At 45.5% G+C, this 15,087-nt stretch overlaps 1 protein-coding gene across 1 annotated transcript in view; it reads right to left on the bottom strand.

Moving 5' to 3' along the window:
- DAZL (deleted in azoospermia like) overlaps positions 1-15,087 on the bottom strand; it is a 2,235,938-nt gene that overhangs the window by 2,018,969 nt on the left and 201,882 nt on the right. The gene's annotated exons all lie outside the window — the stretch shown is intronic.

Below are 15,087 nucleotides of genomic sequence, written 5' to 3'. Positions count from 1 at the left end.
CTTGTGTGGATCCATGAGGTTTCTGCTTAGTTCGTCTGCCAGTGTACTTAAGTTTTCCTGACAGGAATTGAGCTTGTAGATGCACTTGGTAGCTCAGAGCTGTGTTCCACAATGCCATGGCTAGTCTGCAGAGGGGGGAAGAATATGTGCCACCCCCTGCTTGTTTATGTACCACATAACAGTGGTGTTGTCCGTCTTTACCATTAATTGTCCTGGAAGAATGTGGTCCTTGAAGACTGTCAGAGCATTCTGTACAGCTAACATTTCTTTTTGATTGATATCCAGGTGCATTTGACTTGGGTTTCATTTGCCCAGAATGCACTTCCCTGCCAGGTGAGCCCCCCATGCATAGTCTGATGCATCTGTTGTAAGGGTTTGGGAGGCAGGGGATAGAGTGAATGGTAGTCCCTTGTTTTGGTGGCAGGCCTCTGCCCACCAAAGGAACTCTAGGCGTAGGCAAGCTATGATAGTAATCATTGCTTCTAGATCCTGAGAATGTTGACACCATAGGCTTTTTAGATACCGCTGTAGTTTCCTCATATGCAGTCTTGCATATGGAATTAGAAGAATGCAGGAGGCCATGAACCCCAAGGCTTGTAGTATTTGCCTTGCAGATAGCAGGTTTTTTGTGGCCACTTGTTTGAAGTAGGTTGTCAAATGAATTTGTTTCTCTAGCGTGAGGAAAGCCATCTGGGAAGTTGTATTCAAGCTTGCTCCCAGGAATGCAATTTGTTGACAGGGTATCAGGTGTGATTTATTTTCGTTTATGGTGTACCCCAGAGAAGTTAGCACCCTTTGTACAAAAGCCCGATGATTCAAAAGTATGTCCTGGCTTTCTGAATGAATTAGACAATCGTCCAGGTATGGGTATATTTGAATATTTCTTTGCCTGCAAAATGCAATGACTGGAGCTAGGCACTTAGTCTCACAGGTAGGTACTAGGCTATTGGCCCTAGGGCCTATACAAGCCTAGCCAAAAAGGTACCCTGGCTTTCGCCACCCAAAAAAATTATTTTCCTGTGCCTCTGTCAAGCAGAACCATAGAAGTGATCCCCGGGGTGAATTTCCTATTACTCATCCAATCATCAATATTTTTCTTGAAGAGTGCTAATGAGGAGCTCTGCTTGACATAGGTAGTCTGTTCCAGAGTATGGGAAGTGTCTGGGACAGGAATCTATCCCTCCACCATGTTCTGTTTATTGTGGTGGCAAGGTTTAGGTCCCTAGAGCGTGTAGCTCGGAGGGATTGGGATTTCTTTAAGTGGAGCATATCCAGCAGCTCTGGGTTTGACATAGCTTTGTATGTTAGGCAGAGATCACCTCTGAGTAGGCGATATGCAATGGAGTAAAGCTGGAGTTTTTTGACTCGGTCTGCGTAAGGCATCTCTCTGAGGCCAGTAATCCTCTTTGTGAGATATTTTTGCGGCCTTACCAGTTGTTGTAGATGTCTTGTGAGATACACACCAAAAGGGTCGTTGTACTCTAAAATGGGTCTAATGAGTGATGAGTAGAGGGGAACAATGACCTATTTTTTTCTGGATGAAAAACATTTTGTGATGAGGTGTGCCACGTAGAAGGATTTCCTGACCACTGTAACGATGTGATTATCAAAGGAGAGACTACTGTCTACCTGTGTCCCAAGGTCTCTTATCACACTTTCGGTGTTAAGTAGACTACCACCTATGTGGTAGTTCATGGGTACAGAGTTTTTACCAAAAGGGATGACAATGCACTTTTTGGCACTGAGCTTGAGACCATGATTTTGATATCAGGCATCTGTCTCAGTGAGGCCCTTTTGTCGGATGTCCACATCGTTAGGAGTTTCGATTATGGCTCCTGGTTTGCAGTCATCTGTGAATTTAGTTAGCCAAAGACCTTCTGTGTTAGCCTGTACTTCAGACAAGTAGATACCAAACAGGAGAGGACCTAGGACTGAACTCTGTGGTACTCCACTTGTCACTGGTTTGAAGTCTGATTTGTAGTCTGCTACTTTCACAGTGTGGGTTCTGTCAGTAAGCCTTTTGGCAACCCATCTTGTGACATAGGGATTTATACCTAGTTTAGTGAATTTATCTATAATTCCAAAGTGGGGGATGGTGTCGAACGCCTTGGCAAGATCTAGACAGGCTGTGTGAACCACCTTACCCTCATCTATGGCTTTAGGAGACATGATCTACATTTTTTACAAAGCCGAACTGCGTGGGGTCGAGAGTTTGGAGATCGCCAAAGTCTTTGTTTATGAGTTCCATGATGATACGTTCCATGGCCTTGCACACCAGGCTCGTTAGGCTAATGGGGCGGTAGTTTCCGAGGACTGTTGTGGCCACCCCCTTTGTGGAGTGGGATAACCATCGCGGTGCGCCATTCAATGGGCAGAAAGCCTGAGGTGAGGCTATGATTGAACATGGTACTTAGATGGGGTGCCAGTTCATTCTGTATTTTGTCTAAAAGGCAGCCTGGGATGCTGTCAGATCCCATGGATGCTGTGTTCTTGGCTTTGTAAAGTGAGGTTTTTAACTGTGCAGCCGTGATTGCAGGAACTTTGCATTCTTCCGGTATAAAGATGGACCCTTTAGGAGGTGAGAGGGGGGTAAAGTTAGCACTGAACCCATCTGTCAGGATGTTGGCAATATCAGTTGGTTCTGTATATTTAGTATCATTGTGCTGTAACTCAGAGCAGATCTGAGTGCTGCCATTGAGATTCTTGACATAGCTATAGAATGCTTTGTGGTTGTCTTTAGAATCAGTGGCAATTTTGTTTTCATAACTAGCTTTGGAGGATTTTATGAGGGATCTGAGCTTCTTACTGAGGCTGACCAGGGAGTTCCTCCAATCGTGGGATTTTACTCTTTTTTGCAACAGTTTCTTTCTTCTGTTGTAGAGTTTGTTTATGGCAGAAGACCACCAGATTGGCTTCCTTTTTTTGAAGGATAGCATCTTGGTTCTGTTAGGGATAGCACGATCCATGCACTCGTGTAAGTGTTTATAAAGTGGATTTGTGTAGGATTCAGCAGTCGTACCTCTATTGTCCATCTGCATGGGTGCCGTGAAGTTTGCCACTTCTGTCTTAAGAAGCGTGAAGTTGGCTTTGGAGAAATTTTTTATGGTTGTTTTCTTAATGGGGGGGTGGGAGCGGAATGTGGATGTCTAGGGTGATTAGCTTGTGGTCGGACCTGACCAACAAGGAGCTGACCTCTAGTGTGGAACACCGGTCGCCCATGTTGGTGACGACCAGGTCTAGGATATTGCTGCCCCTGGTGGGGGTGTGGATAAGTTGATCCAAGGCATTGGAATTGATGATTTCCAGAAAATGTTGAGCAAAAGAGTTGGTACACAATTAGTTTTCCAAGTTAGTAGTGGGGTAGTTGAAATAACCCATTATTAGGGTGTTGAGTTGTACCTTAATATTTTCCAGTGTATCAAGAAAAGATGAGTGGGAATCCTGGGGCATGGTGGGGGTCTCTAACAAGCTACAATCTGGTTTTGCCCAGAGTTAGCTGAACTTGGATAATCTCGGATGCATCATGCTGAGCAACTAGCTTGGAGGTGTGGATATCCTTAATGAATATGGACACGCCTCCACCTTTAGTATTTCGGTCCGGGTATGGTGGCCGAATTATAACCTGGTAATGCAGGGGTGCTCTCTGGAGCTTTGAACCAGGTCTCTGTCACTGCACAGATGTTGATGTTCTCCGTTTTAAGGAGTGCCTCGAGTGAGGGCATTTTGAGGTTTAGACTTCTAGCATTGAGTAGTATTACCCTCAGATTTTGCTTACTTGTACCTGTTACGGTGGTGAATTTGTCATTTGAACCTTGCCTAAAAAAGGCACTATAGGGGTGGCAAGAGCCTTTGCCAGTATCCGGAATCCCAAGGGCGACAGGTGCAGGCCACCTCTGGAAAAGCAGCGTGGTCTGTCGATCATGTCATCCCAGGCAGACAGATACTAGATTCCCTTAGAATGACACCAGAAGCTTAGCCAATTGTTAAAGTCAATCATTTTGTCTTTGTACTGTGGTATCATTCTGGGTGATGGCAGGATGCTACTCAGGGCTAGGGTCATACCTGCCTAGGCTACAAGAACGGAAGGCTCCTCCATGTCTCTTTTCATGTAGTCCAGGGAGGTACGTCTCAGGTCATTCAAACCAACATGGACAATGACAGAGTCATATCTGTACTCGTTGTGGAGTGACTTGAGTGCATGCGTTATGTGGCGGATCCTGGCACCCGACAGGCAGCTGACATTAACTTTCTCCTTGTTTAGCCTGGTGAGTGGAACATCAGTGTGCCTGACTATACAGTCACCTATGACTAGAGTGTTGGGTACGTTATGCCTTATGGGCTGTAATTGAGTGGCACACTGTGTATGTGGGCTATGTGTCATTTGGCTTGTGTTGGGGGGTGGAGGCGGCTTGCATTTCTGCTTTGGAGGTCTCTATTGTTTGGACAGATTTTTACTGAGAGCCTCCGCGAATGTAGGTGTGTGTTTTGTGCTTCTGTGTGTGTGTTTTGGTGGTGTAGGTTTTGAGGGACTATGTGATGAGTGTGGTGCAGTGCAAGTATTTACCTTCTCCTCTTGACTGTCTAGTCCAGTCTTCGGTGAAGAGAGCTTTGCTTCCAGTTTGGCTATAAGTGCATCTCTCACAGGTCGTAGTGTTGGGTAGTAGGAGGAGAGGGTTGTCTGTGTACATGAGGCAATTGCTGCATTGTCCCAAGATGCCCAGATTTATCAGGTAGATAGGAGAAAACACTGGGAGCTGACCTTTAGACATGCCTGGATAGCTGCTTATTTATTAAGTACTAAAAACTGTTTTCCTCTAGACAAGTGAGGAAAGTTGAGTGCTGTAGTAATTTGTAGCTTATTTAGTGCTTACAACGAGTTCTGAACAAGTGCTGAGCTCAAAGAAACAGATTTGAGTGCTAAAACTGAAAAGCTGACTAGTTGCAAGAGAAAATTTGAAAGAGCAGACTTTATGGCACCAGGAATAGTTTAACCCTAGTTAAGTGTGGGGGGGTGCTCAGGAGCTCACAAACAGTCCTGGACACAGCAAATATGTATCTGGACAATACTTGCCTCAGGAAAGGGGGGAAGCAAGCTTAGAATTTTTTAAGTAAACATTTTTTTTTTCAGTACAGTGGAAATGGAGAAAGCTGGAACAGAATTTAATTCAATGTTAAGAATTTGAGTGGGTTGGCCTTCACAAATGTTCTCTATTAGATTGAATGAAGTAATGACACAAGAATGGAAGAGTGTCACAGAGCAAATATATTGTATGGGATGGGAACTACAACGTCACCAAGTATAAGAAAGTACAGTTGTGTACACTTACCATAAATGTAGATGTTCGAGTGTATTCACTGTTGCAGTCATTACATTTGGGTAATCTGCTGGCAGGTTGCCCTCAGTCGGCCTGAATATCAAAGTCTTGGGTCCTGCGTCGGTTGCTGTCTCCTATTCCATGACGTCAGGTGGTCAGGGTATAAAACATGCAGCCGACGCCATTTTCTTCAGTTTTTCTTGACCCAGATGTCAGGTGTCCTCCAAATGGGGAGCAAAAAAAAAATATATATATATATATATATATATATATATATATATATATATATATATATATATATATATATATATATATATATATATATATATATATATAAATGCAATTGTAACAACATAAACTTTACCTTCCTCTAAAAGCAAATACACCACAAAGGCTGTAGAATATACTGAAGGAAAGAGAAGTTCTAGAAAAAAGGGGGATGGCGAGTGGGTAACCCGGACTGCAACAGTGAATACACTCGAACATCTACATATATGGTAAGTGTACACAACTGTACTATGTTCTTCGTGTTTTACTGTTGCAGTCATTACATTTGGATAGAAACCCAAAGCTATGGATGGGAGGTAAATAGCATTAGGAGCGGCTATAATGCCCTGCAGAACTGCAGTGGCAAAGCCTGCCCTGGACTTAAGAGAAGAGAGGCAAATGATAATGCTATGTAAAAGTATGAATAGAGCTCCAAGTAGCAGCTTCTAGAATGTCTTTGGTTGGCACCCCTATGAGAAAAGCTGCTGAGGTAGATGCAGCCCTGGTGGAAAGTGACCTGATTCCCTTGGTCACCGGTTTACCATGATGCAAACAGCAGAAACGAATGCAGTGGCTTATCCATTTTGAAACAGACTGCCTTGAAATAGCCTTTCCCTCTGATCCTGCAGCAAATGCCACCAGTAGCTGCTTAGACTTTCTTAGAGATTTGGTCCTGTTTAAGTAGAAACTTAGTTGTCTGTGTATGTCCAAGGAATGCAGAATCCACTCCCCCTTGTTCTGCGGATTTGAGTAAAAAGTTGACAGGTGAATAGTTTGGTTAAGAGCCAGACTGGATACCACCTTAGGCATAAAGGAAGGATTGGTCCTGAGGGACACCCTGTCCGGGTAAAATGTAACAAAAGGCTCCACAGCCATGAGGGCCTGTAGTACTGAAACCCTTCTTGCTGAAGTGATTGCCAGAAGGAAAGCTGTTTTCCAGGATAAAAACGTTATATCCACAGTAGCTGCTGGTTCAAATGGAGGCAGGGTGAGCTTTTCCAACACAAAATTGAGGTCCCATGCAGGAGTTGGTGATCTTCTGGGAGGCCTTAAATTGTTGGCCCCTCTAAGATACTGTTTTAGCAGAGGATGAGAAAAGATGGGAGGCTTTGTGTTGTAATGAGCCGAGATGGCAGAAGCATGGATTTTTATTGATGAAAAAGATAGGCCCTTGTCAAGCATCTCAGTCAAGTATTGTAAAATCTGAGGAATATTTGGCTTTGCTGTGTCCGGCCCTTGTGCTTGGTTACAAGCACAGAATCTCTTCCATTTATCAGCATGAGATTTTCTAGTAGTAGGCCTTCTGGATTCAAAATGACATCCATCACAGATTTACTGAGATGTGCTGTTTGAATAATTACATGATCAGCCATGCTGCCAGGTTCAGAGTTTGGAGCTGATTGTGCAGAATTTGATTGCTCTGCTGAGACAGTAGATGAGGTATTTGAGGCAAGTACCAAGGAGGGAGTAGAGACATATTCCTTAGAATTGGGTACCAGTGCTGGCGATCATTCTCGGTTTTTCCTGTCTAACCTTTAGTAAGACCTTGGGAAGAAGAGGCAGAGGAGGAAAGGCATAGACTGATAGGTTTTTCCAACTGGAGGATAGGGAATCCACTTTCCATGCTTGTTTGTGATATGTCCTTGTGCAGAATTTGTCCAGCTGATAATTTTGGGGAGAGGCAAATAGATCTATGTCCGGACTCCCCCACTTCTCTGTTATCATGCTGAAGACTTGTGGATCCAGTTTCCACTTGTGAGGGTCCTTAAGCTTTCTGCGTAGGTCGTCTGCCAGAGTATTTTGTTTTCCTGGCAGGAAATGAGCTTGAAGATGTACTTGGTAAGTCAAGGCTGTGTCCCACAAGGCCATGGCTAGTCTGCAAAGGGGGTACGAATGTGTACCCCCCCACTTGTTTATGTACCACATAACCATGGTGTTGTCCATCTTTATCAGTAGTTGTCCTGGATGAAGTAAGTCCTTGAAGGCTGTCAGGGAATTCTGAACAGCTAACATCTCTTTCTGGTTGATATGCAGATGCATTTGTTTTGGGCTCCATATGCCCTGAATGCATCTCCCTGCCAGGTGGGCCCCCCAAGCATAGTCTGATGCGTCTGTAGTTAGGGTTTGGGTGGCAGGGGGTAGAGTGAAAGACCGTCCCATGTTCTGGTGACATGTCTCTGCCCACCAAAGAAACTCCTGTTGTAGGCAGGGAATGAGAGGAATCATTGTTTCCAGATTGTGACAATGTTGACTCCATAAACTTTTTAGATACCACTGCAGTTTCCTCATATGCAGTCCTGCATATGGAATTAGTAGAATGCAGGATGCCATGAACCCCAAAGCCTGCAGAATTTGTCTTGCAGATAACTGGGTTTTTGTTGCCATCTGTTTGAAGTAAACAGTCAGTTGCCTTTGCTAGTCTGGCGTAAGGTAAGCCATCTGGGCAGTTGTATTCAAGCTTGCACCCAGGAATGTAATCTTTTGAGAGGGTACCAGTTGTGATTTCTTTTCGTTTATTGTGTACCCTAGGCATGTTAGAAGCCTTTTTACAAACGCCAGATGTTGAAGAAGAATGTCCTTGTTTTCTGCTTGAATGAGACAATTGTCCAAGTAAGGATAGCTTTGTATGCTTCTTTGTCTGCAAAATGCAATTACTGGTGCCAGGCACTTTGTAAAGACCCTGGGCGCAGTAGTTAAGCCAAACGGCAGTGCAGAGAATTGGTAATGCATAAAACCTGCCTTGAAGAGGAGGTATCTTCTGCACGATTCCCTTATTGGGATATGCAGGTATGCCTCTTTTAAGTCTGGAGTCACTAACCAAGCATTCTTGCCCAGCATGGGCAGAAGCTGTTGCAAAGTCAGCATTTTGAATTTTGGGATGTCCAAGAATGTGTTCAAAATCGATAAATCTAGTACTGGGCGCCAGGCATTGTCTTTTCTGGGTACCAGGAACAGTCTTGAGTAAAACCCTTGCCCTTTTTCCTGTTCTGGTACTGGTTGAATAGCCCCCATATCCATGAGGGGTGTAACTTGTTTCTGTGCCTCTGCCCATTGATTTTGTGGCAGATCTGGCCAACCGTTTGGAATTGGCAAGGTATGGAAATGAAATCTGTATCCTTGGGATACTATGTTTAATACCCACTTGTCCTGGGTTATTAACTGCCAATTTTGAGCATGAAGTGCTAATTTTCCCCCTAAGGGGGCTGCCAAAAGATAAGTGCTTGGTGATGGCAGAGGGAAGTCATTGAGACTGTTTACTGTAGGGTTGTGCTTTGTTTCCTCCAGATTTGGAGGTAGAGGCACCCCATTGCTTTGACCTGTAAGAACCCTGTGATTGGTATCTAGAGCCTTTTGAGTGCCTGGATTTGCCCCGTGAGGCTCTGTAAGACACAAGAAAGGACCAGTTTTTTGTAGGCCAGTGTCTACTGAATCTTGGTGGTTGCACTTGTAAGAAATCTTTTACAGTTTGCATAGACTTAGCTTTGTCTTCCATTTTCTTTAAAACCTCTTCTGCCTTATTACCAAACAGAGTATCATGCTGTAAAGGTGCATCCAACAATTTAGCTTTAACATGATCCGGCAGATTATGCTCCTTGAGCCAGGCATGCCTTCTAATCACAGATCCAGTAACTGCGGCCCAGCAAGAGGCCTCCAAGGAAACAAAATCACATTGCAAAGTATGCTTTCCAACCTGTTCTGCTGCATGAATTGCAATAATTCTTGTAATTCTTTATTTTCCACACATTCAGAAATCAACATCATTTTCTGTTTCTATAATCCCATAACATGCTGTTGATATTTAAGCATATGAAATTGGCAGTTTAAGGCTCTAATTGCCAAGGTTGCAGACGTATAAACCTTCTTTCCCCATCTATCCAGTGTCCTGGAGTCTCTATCAGAGAGGGTATGATTCTTAGCTGTTGAGGCTTTTACACCTTTGGGACCCTGTGAGATAGTTTCAGGGTCAGCAGCAGGATTTTTTTAATAAAAATGTGTGGGGGTCAGGAACCCTGTAATATCTGTCTGGCTTACTAGGAGCCGGAGGAAGGGAATCTGGAGCCATGCTTGATTCCAAAACCCATCATCAACAATGTCTAATACAGGGGGTATAGCTAAAGGCCTATGCTGAGGAAGCAGAAGGAAATCCCTAAGCCTCTTATTTGATTCTGAGAAATCCTGACTCTCCCAAGGAAAATGTTCCCTTAAAGTATGCAAAGTTTCTCCAAAAGAATAATCTTCAGAAGGAGATGCAGATGGGATGGATTCCTCTGCATCTGAATCCTCATAGGGTGGTATAGAAAATTCCTGATCAGAAGAGGAATCAGAAGAAATAGAAACCTGATCTGAAGATTCATAATCAGTGTCTTGCCCAGGCCTCATAGGGGGGGACCCCTGATCAAGGTTATTAAGTCTTCAGCCATTTTGATCATCTGTATTTTAGGCATAGAGGCCTGAGCATGTGGCTCATGCGTCAGTTTTTTAGCCTTAGAAGTTGCTTTTGTCTTTGTTTTTGAAGCTGGCGTAAGTTTTATATAGAAATGTTGAGGCCTGAAAACACCCTCAGAAGCCGGTGCCTGCTCAGCGGTTCCGGACCCATCCGAGGGAGAGACATCCGCAGGTACAATACTCTAATCTTGCGACATGCCGGACTCCACATGGGTCTTGGTAGAGGCCTGCGACTCGAAAGTAATGGGTATCAGGGGCTGCGAAAGCGCCTCACTGAGTACCAGCAAACCGGTGACTGGTTTAGGAGAAGCTTCGTCATTGGTTTTGGACCTCGACGGTCTGTCTCTGTCCTTTTCTTTGCGTTCTTTGTGAACTCCGGTAGTTGGACTGCTATCCGACGACATTTCAGGGTAATTAAATCTGTTTCCAAAATATTTTGAAGTAAAGATATACCGACGCTTAATAGTGCACTGGTTAAATCTAGCACAAAACCAACAGCATGGCACGTTATGATCTGGGCCTAGGCAAGGAATACAGTACAAATGAAAATCCTTATGAGGTATTTGCTTCCCACAAGTAATGCAATTATTAACTTTTACTGACATCGGTAAGCAGCAAGAAAAAGTTTTCCCAATGGGGTATTTAGCTTTAATTGAAGACTTCGGTTCTGAAACTCGAATGCGAAAATTTCAGGAGTCAACCGACCGGCACTTGTGAACTGCTTCTGCTTCGGGCACCGCGCGGCAAGAAAGACTGGAGAAAAATGGCGTTGGCTGCATGTTTTATACCCCTGACGACCTGACGTCATGGAAGAAGAGACAACAACCGACGCAGGACCCAAGACTTTGATATTCAGGCAGACTGAGGGCAACCTGCCAGCAGATTACCCAAATGTAATGACTGCAACAGTGAAACACGAAGAACATCACCACAACACTAGGGAGGATGGGTGGGAAAAATTACAGTTCCTGGCTGTAGCCACTAAAAAGAAGTTATGTACTTACCATAACGTTCCATTTGAGTAGTTAGGCTTCATTCTTCTGCACATATGGGTATTCGGATCCGATTCGGATCAGAGCCGGCAAAACTTTTCAAGCATCAGCTCCGAGCTGCAAGCTCCTCCCCTACCTATATTACATCACTTCCTCCTATCTAGCCCCAGATCAAGTTTGCTGTCACTAAATGGCAACATAAACACAATCCTAAACAGGATAAACCTGAAGAGTGAGGGGGATGGAGGGAGGGAAGGTGCAGAAGAATGAAGTCTAACTACTCAGATGGAACGTTATGGTAAGTACATAACTTCTTTATCTGAAATAGTTAACTTCCTTCTTTCTGCACATATGGGACAGAGTCCCCAGCTACTAGTATTTCTGAGAGGCCCTTATGGAAGGATATTTCTGAGCACCACAGAGCCAAAGGATGCTCTCCCTCTAGAAATAAGATCTAGAAATAAGATCTAATTTATAATGAGAGATGAATGTGTGCAAATTGGCCCAAGTCGTTGCCGCACAGATATCGTCTAACGGAACTCTTGACCAGAAAGCTGCAGAGGTGGCCATTGCCCTAGTGGAATGAACCTTCAATACACCAGGAGGAGATAAATCTTTGTCCTTATAAACTTGTGCAATAGAAAGAGTGATCCACCTTGCTAAGGACACTTTCAAAACTGCTTTGCCCAAAAATGGTTTTGAAAAAGAGACAAACAATTGATCCGACTTCTGGAAGGGTTTAGTCCTATGGAGGTAAAAACAAAGCTGTCTATGGACATCCAATATATGAAGCTTATGTTCACCTCTATTTTGGAAATTTGGGAAGAAGACTGGAAAATTTATAGATTGATTAATATTGGCTGCTGAGGACACCTTGGGAAGAAAAGAAGGGTTTGTACGCAGCAAAAAGTACAGTTTTGTACCTACCATAAATGTAGATGTTCATCGTGCATATCCTTGTGGAAAACCAAATAGGGGGGCAAGGAGGATAAGGCCTGCAACTCTGAAACTCTTTTAGTTGAAGTGATGGCAACCAAGAATGCTGTCTTCCACGACAAAAACTTCATCGGAACTGAACCGGCTGGCTCGAAAGGGGGAGAGGTCAAAGCTTGAAGGACTAAAGTCAGATCCCAAGGGGGCACTGTTGCTTTAACTGGTGGTCGCAATAAAAAAGTGCCCTTCAGGAAAGCTTTACACAATTTGGCAGAAGCCAGAGCAACCTTATTTTCACCTACATGAAAATTAGAGATGGCAGCCAGTTGAACCTTGATGGTGGAATCACTTGCGCCTGATAGAAAAAGATCGGCCAAAAAATCCAGTATGACCGGAACGGAGGCTGTAAACGGGTTCTGATTGCGTTGAGAGGCCCAAACGCAAAAACGTCTCCACTTGCTATTGTAGAGTTTCCTAGTGGAGGCTTTAAGAGAAGCTACCAGAATGTTCTTAACAGGGGACGAAAGTCCGGGAGTCCTGATGATCATGGGAACTGGAGCAGCCACGCCGTCAGCTTGAGACTGTCCAGGTTGGGCAGAGGCATGCCCGACGGGTGAGAAATTAGATCCGGACATGGATCTAGAGTCCATGGAGGAGCCAACAGGTGAGACCATAGGAAGGGAAACCACACTTGGCGAGACCAGAAGGGAGCTATGAGAATGACTTTGCACTGCAGCCGGCAAGCTCTCTGAAGGAACTTCAGAATAAGAGGTAACGGGGGATAAGCATACAGTAGCCCAGGAGGCCAAGCATGGACTAGAGCGTCCCTCGGGACATCCCCCGGAGGGGGGATCAGAGCGAAGAAGTTGCTGCATTTCGTGTTCGAAGGAGATGCGAACAGATCACAGCAAGGTTGACCCCAAACATGGAAGATTTTCTCCGCCACTGATTGTTTCAGAGACCACTCGTAAGGCAGAAGGATTGCCCTGCTGAGACTGTCCGCTAGAATGTTGGAGCGTCCCGGGATATGCATTGCTATGAGAAACCGGCTGGTGGATATGGCCCACTCCCAAACCCTCATGGCCTCTCAACAAATGGGGTAGGATCGGGTCCCTCCCTGTTTGTTTATATACCAGACTACAGACATGTTGATTGAATGGCTACCGTCCCCGGAGGTAGGACAGGGTGGAAGGCTCCCAACACTAAAAGCACTGCCCTCATCTCCAGGACACTGATGTGTAGCTTGGTCTCTGGAAGGGACCACGTGCCTTGGACCATTCTTCCCAGGAAGTCCCCTCCCACCCGAGCTGGGAGGCGTCTGTGGTCACCGTGGCTTGAGCCAGAGGAGCTAGAAAGCTGCGCCCCGCAAAAATGTCCACTGATTGAAGCCACCACTGGAGTGATGTTCTGCACGTCCGGTTGATTCGGATGTGGAAACTCATCAGGAGGTCTAGCCAGGACCATTGAACTGCTAGACTCCACTGAAGGACTCTCATGTGAAGACATGCAAGAGGGAGGATAGAGATTGAGGCTGCCATCGAACCCAGGGCCCTGAGAACATCAGCTGCTGTGACTAAAGAGTGATCCAAGATCGCTGATACATGGAGTCTGAGATTTTCTATCCTTTCCGGGGTGAGAAAATTCTTTGACTGAATCGAATCCAACCGTGCCCCGATGAAGTCTATGATCTGAACCGGACTCAGGTGCGACTTGCTGAGGTTGATCGTGATGCCTAACTTCTGAGCCAGATTGAGGAAGTAGTGTAGGGCCTGACACAAGAGAAGTTTGGTGGATGCAGCGAAGAGCCAGTCGTCTAGGTAGGGGAATACCTGAATGCCCTGAAGTCTCAGGTGAGCCGCTACGACTGCCATAACCTTGGTGAACACCCTGGGGGCTGTGGTGAGACCGAAGGGTAGGGCTCTGAATTGAACGTGACTGGCCACTAGCCGGAAGCATAGAAACCTCCTGGAGCTCCTGTGGACCTTGATGTGATAGTAAGCATCCTGGAGGTCTAACGAGCACATCCAGTCGCATTCTCTCAGAAACGGTAGAATGGACTGTAGAGTGACCATCCGGAATTTTTCCTTCTCTACCGACAGGTTGAGGATAGACAGGTCCAGAATGGGCCTGAGGTCCCCGTCTTCTTTGGCACTAAAAAGAACCTGGAGTAGATGCCTGATCCGGATTGATCTGAGGGGACGGGCTCGATGGCTCGCTTTTGTAGCAGCTTCGAAACCTCTAATGCTGCAGCGTCCCTGTGAGCGGGTGGAACATCTGGAAGGCATGCTGGAGTTATGGGACATGAAATGAAGGGGATAGAATATCCTCTGGATATGATGTTTACCACCCAGCGGTCTGCAGTAATGGACTCCCATGCCACTGGATGTAAGGAAAATCTTCCCCCGACTGCCTCCAGAGTAGAGCAGCCGGGCAACCCCTCAGGGTTGCTGTGCGGGTCTGTCCGAAAAAGGTTCCCTAGACCCGAAGTTTCTGGGACCCCCTCTGCCTCTGGGACAGCGTCGGTCTTGTCTCCCTCTGTCTCTGGGGGTCGAATATTCCTGAGTGTCACGAAAAGACTGTGATTTCCGGAACCACATCTTCTTTTGCCCCTTTTGGTTCCTGGAATAGTACCTCTGGGGGTTAGAGAAGCGGATTCCGACGGTTGACAAAGTCTTTCCGTCCTTCTCACTCTGGGTTAGTGTGTCACGTATAGTCTTCCCAAAGAGGGATGATCCATCGAAAGGGGTGTTGATGAAATACGCTTTAAAGGGATCCGCAAATAGACACAGCCTGATCCAGGAGTGTCGCCTCAAGGCAACGCCTGTACCAGCAGCTCTAGCGGCTCCTTCTGTAGCATGAGAGAGGAGATGCATAGAGGTATTAGTCACTGATTTCAGTGTAGTCATCTTCGCAGTAAAGGACTGCTTGTCCTGCTGCAACAGAAACTCTGGGGGCGACTCAGTTAGTTCCGATATAAGGTCTCGCTGCAGTCAGATGACATGTGCCAAGTAATTCAGCGCACGGATAGAAAATGTCGCTGACGAGTACATGCGCTTCCCGAAATGATCCATCGACCTGGACTCCTTATCTGGTGGATGAACCGAGGAACTCTTCTGTGCCAGTTCCTTCTTTGT

The sequence above is a fragment of the Protopterus annectens genome, chromosome 3.part1, assembly GCF_019279795.1.
Source record: "Protopterus annectens isolate FY-2018-M chromosome 3.part1, PAN1.0, whole genome shotgun sequence".
Taxonomy (NCBI): Eukaryota; Metazoa; Chordata; order Ceratodontiformes; family Protopteridae; genus Protopterus; species Protopterus annectens.
This window is presented reverse-complemented; position numbering and strand designations above follow the sequence as displayed.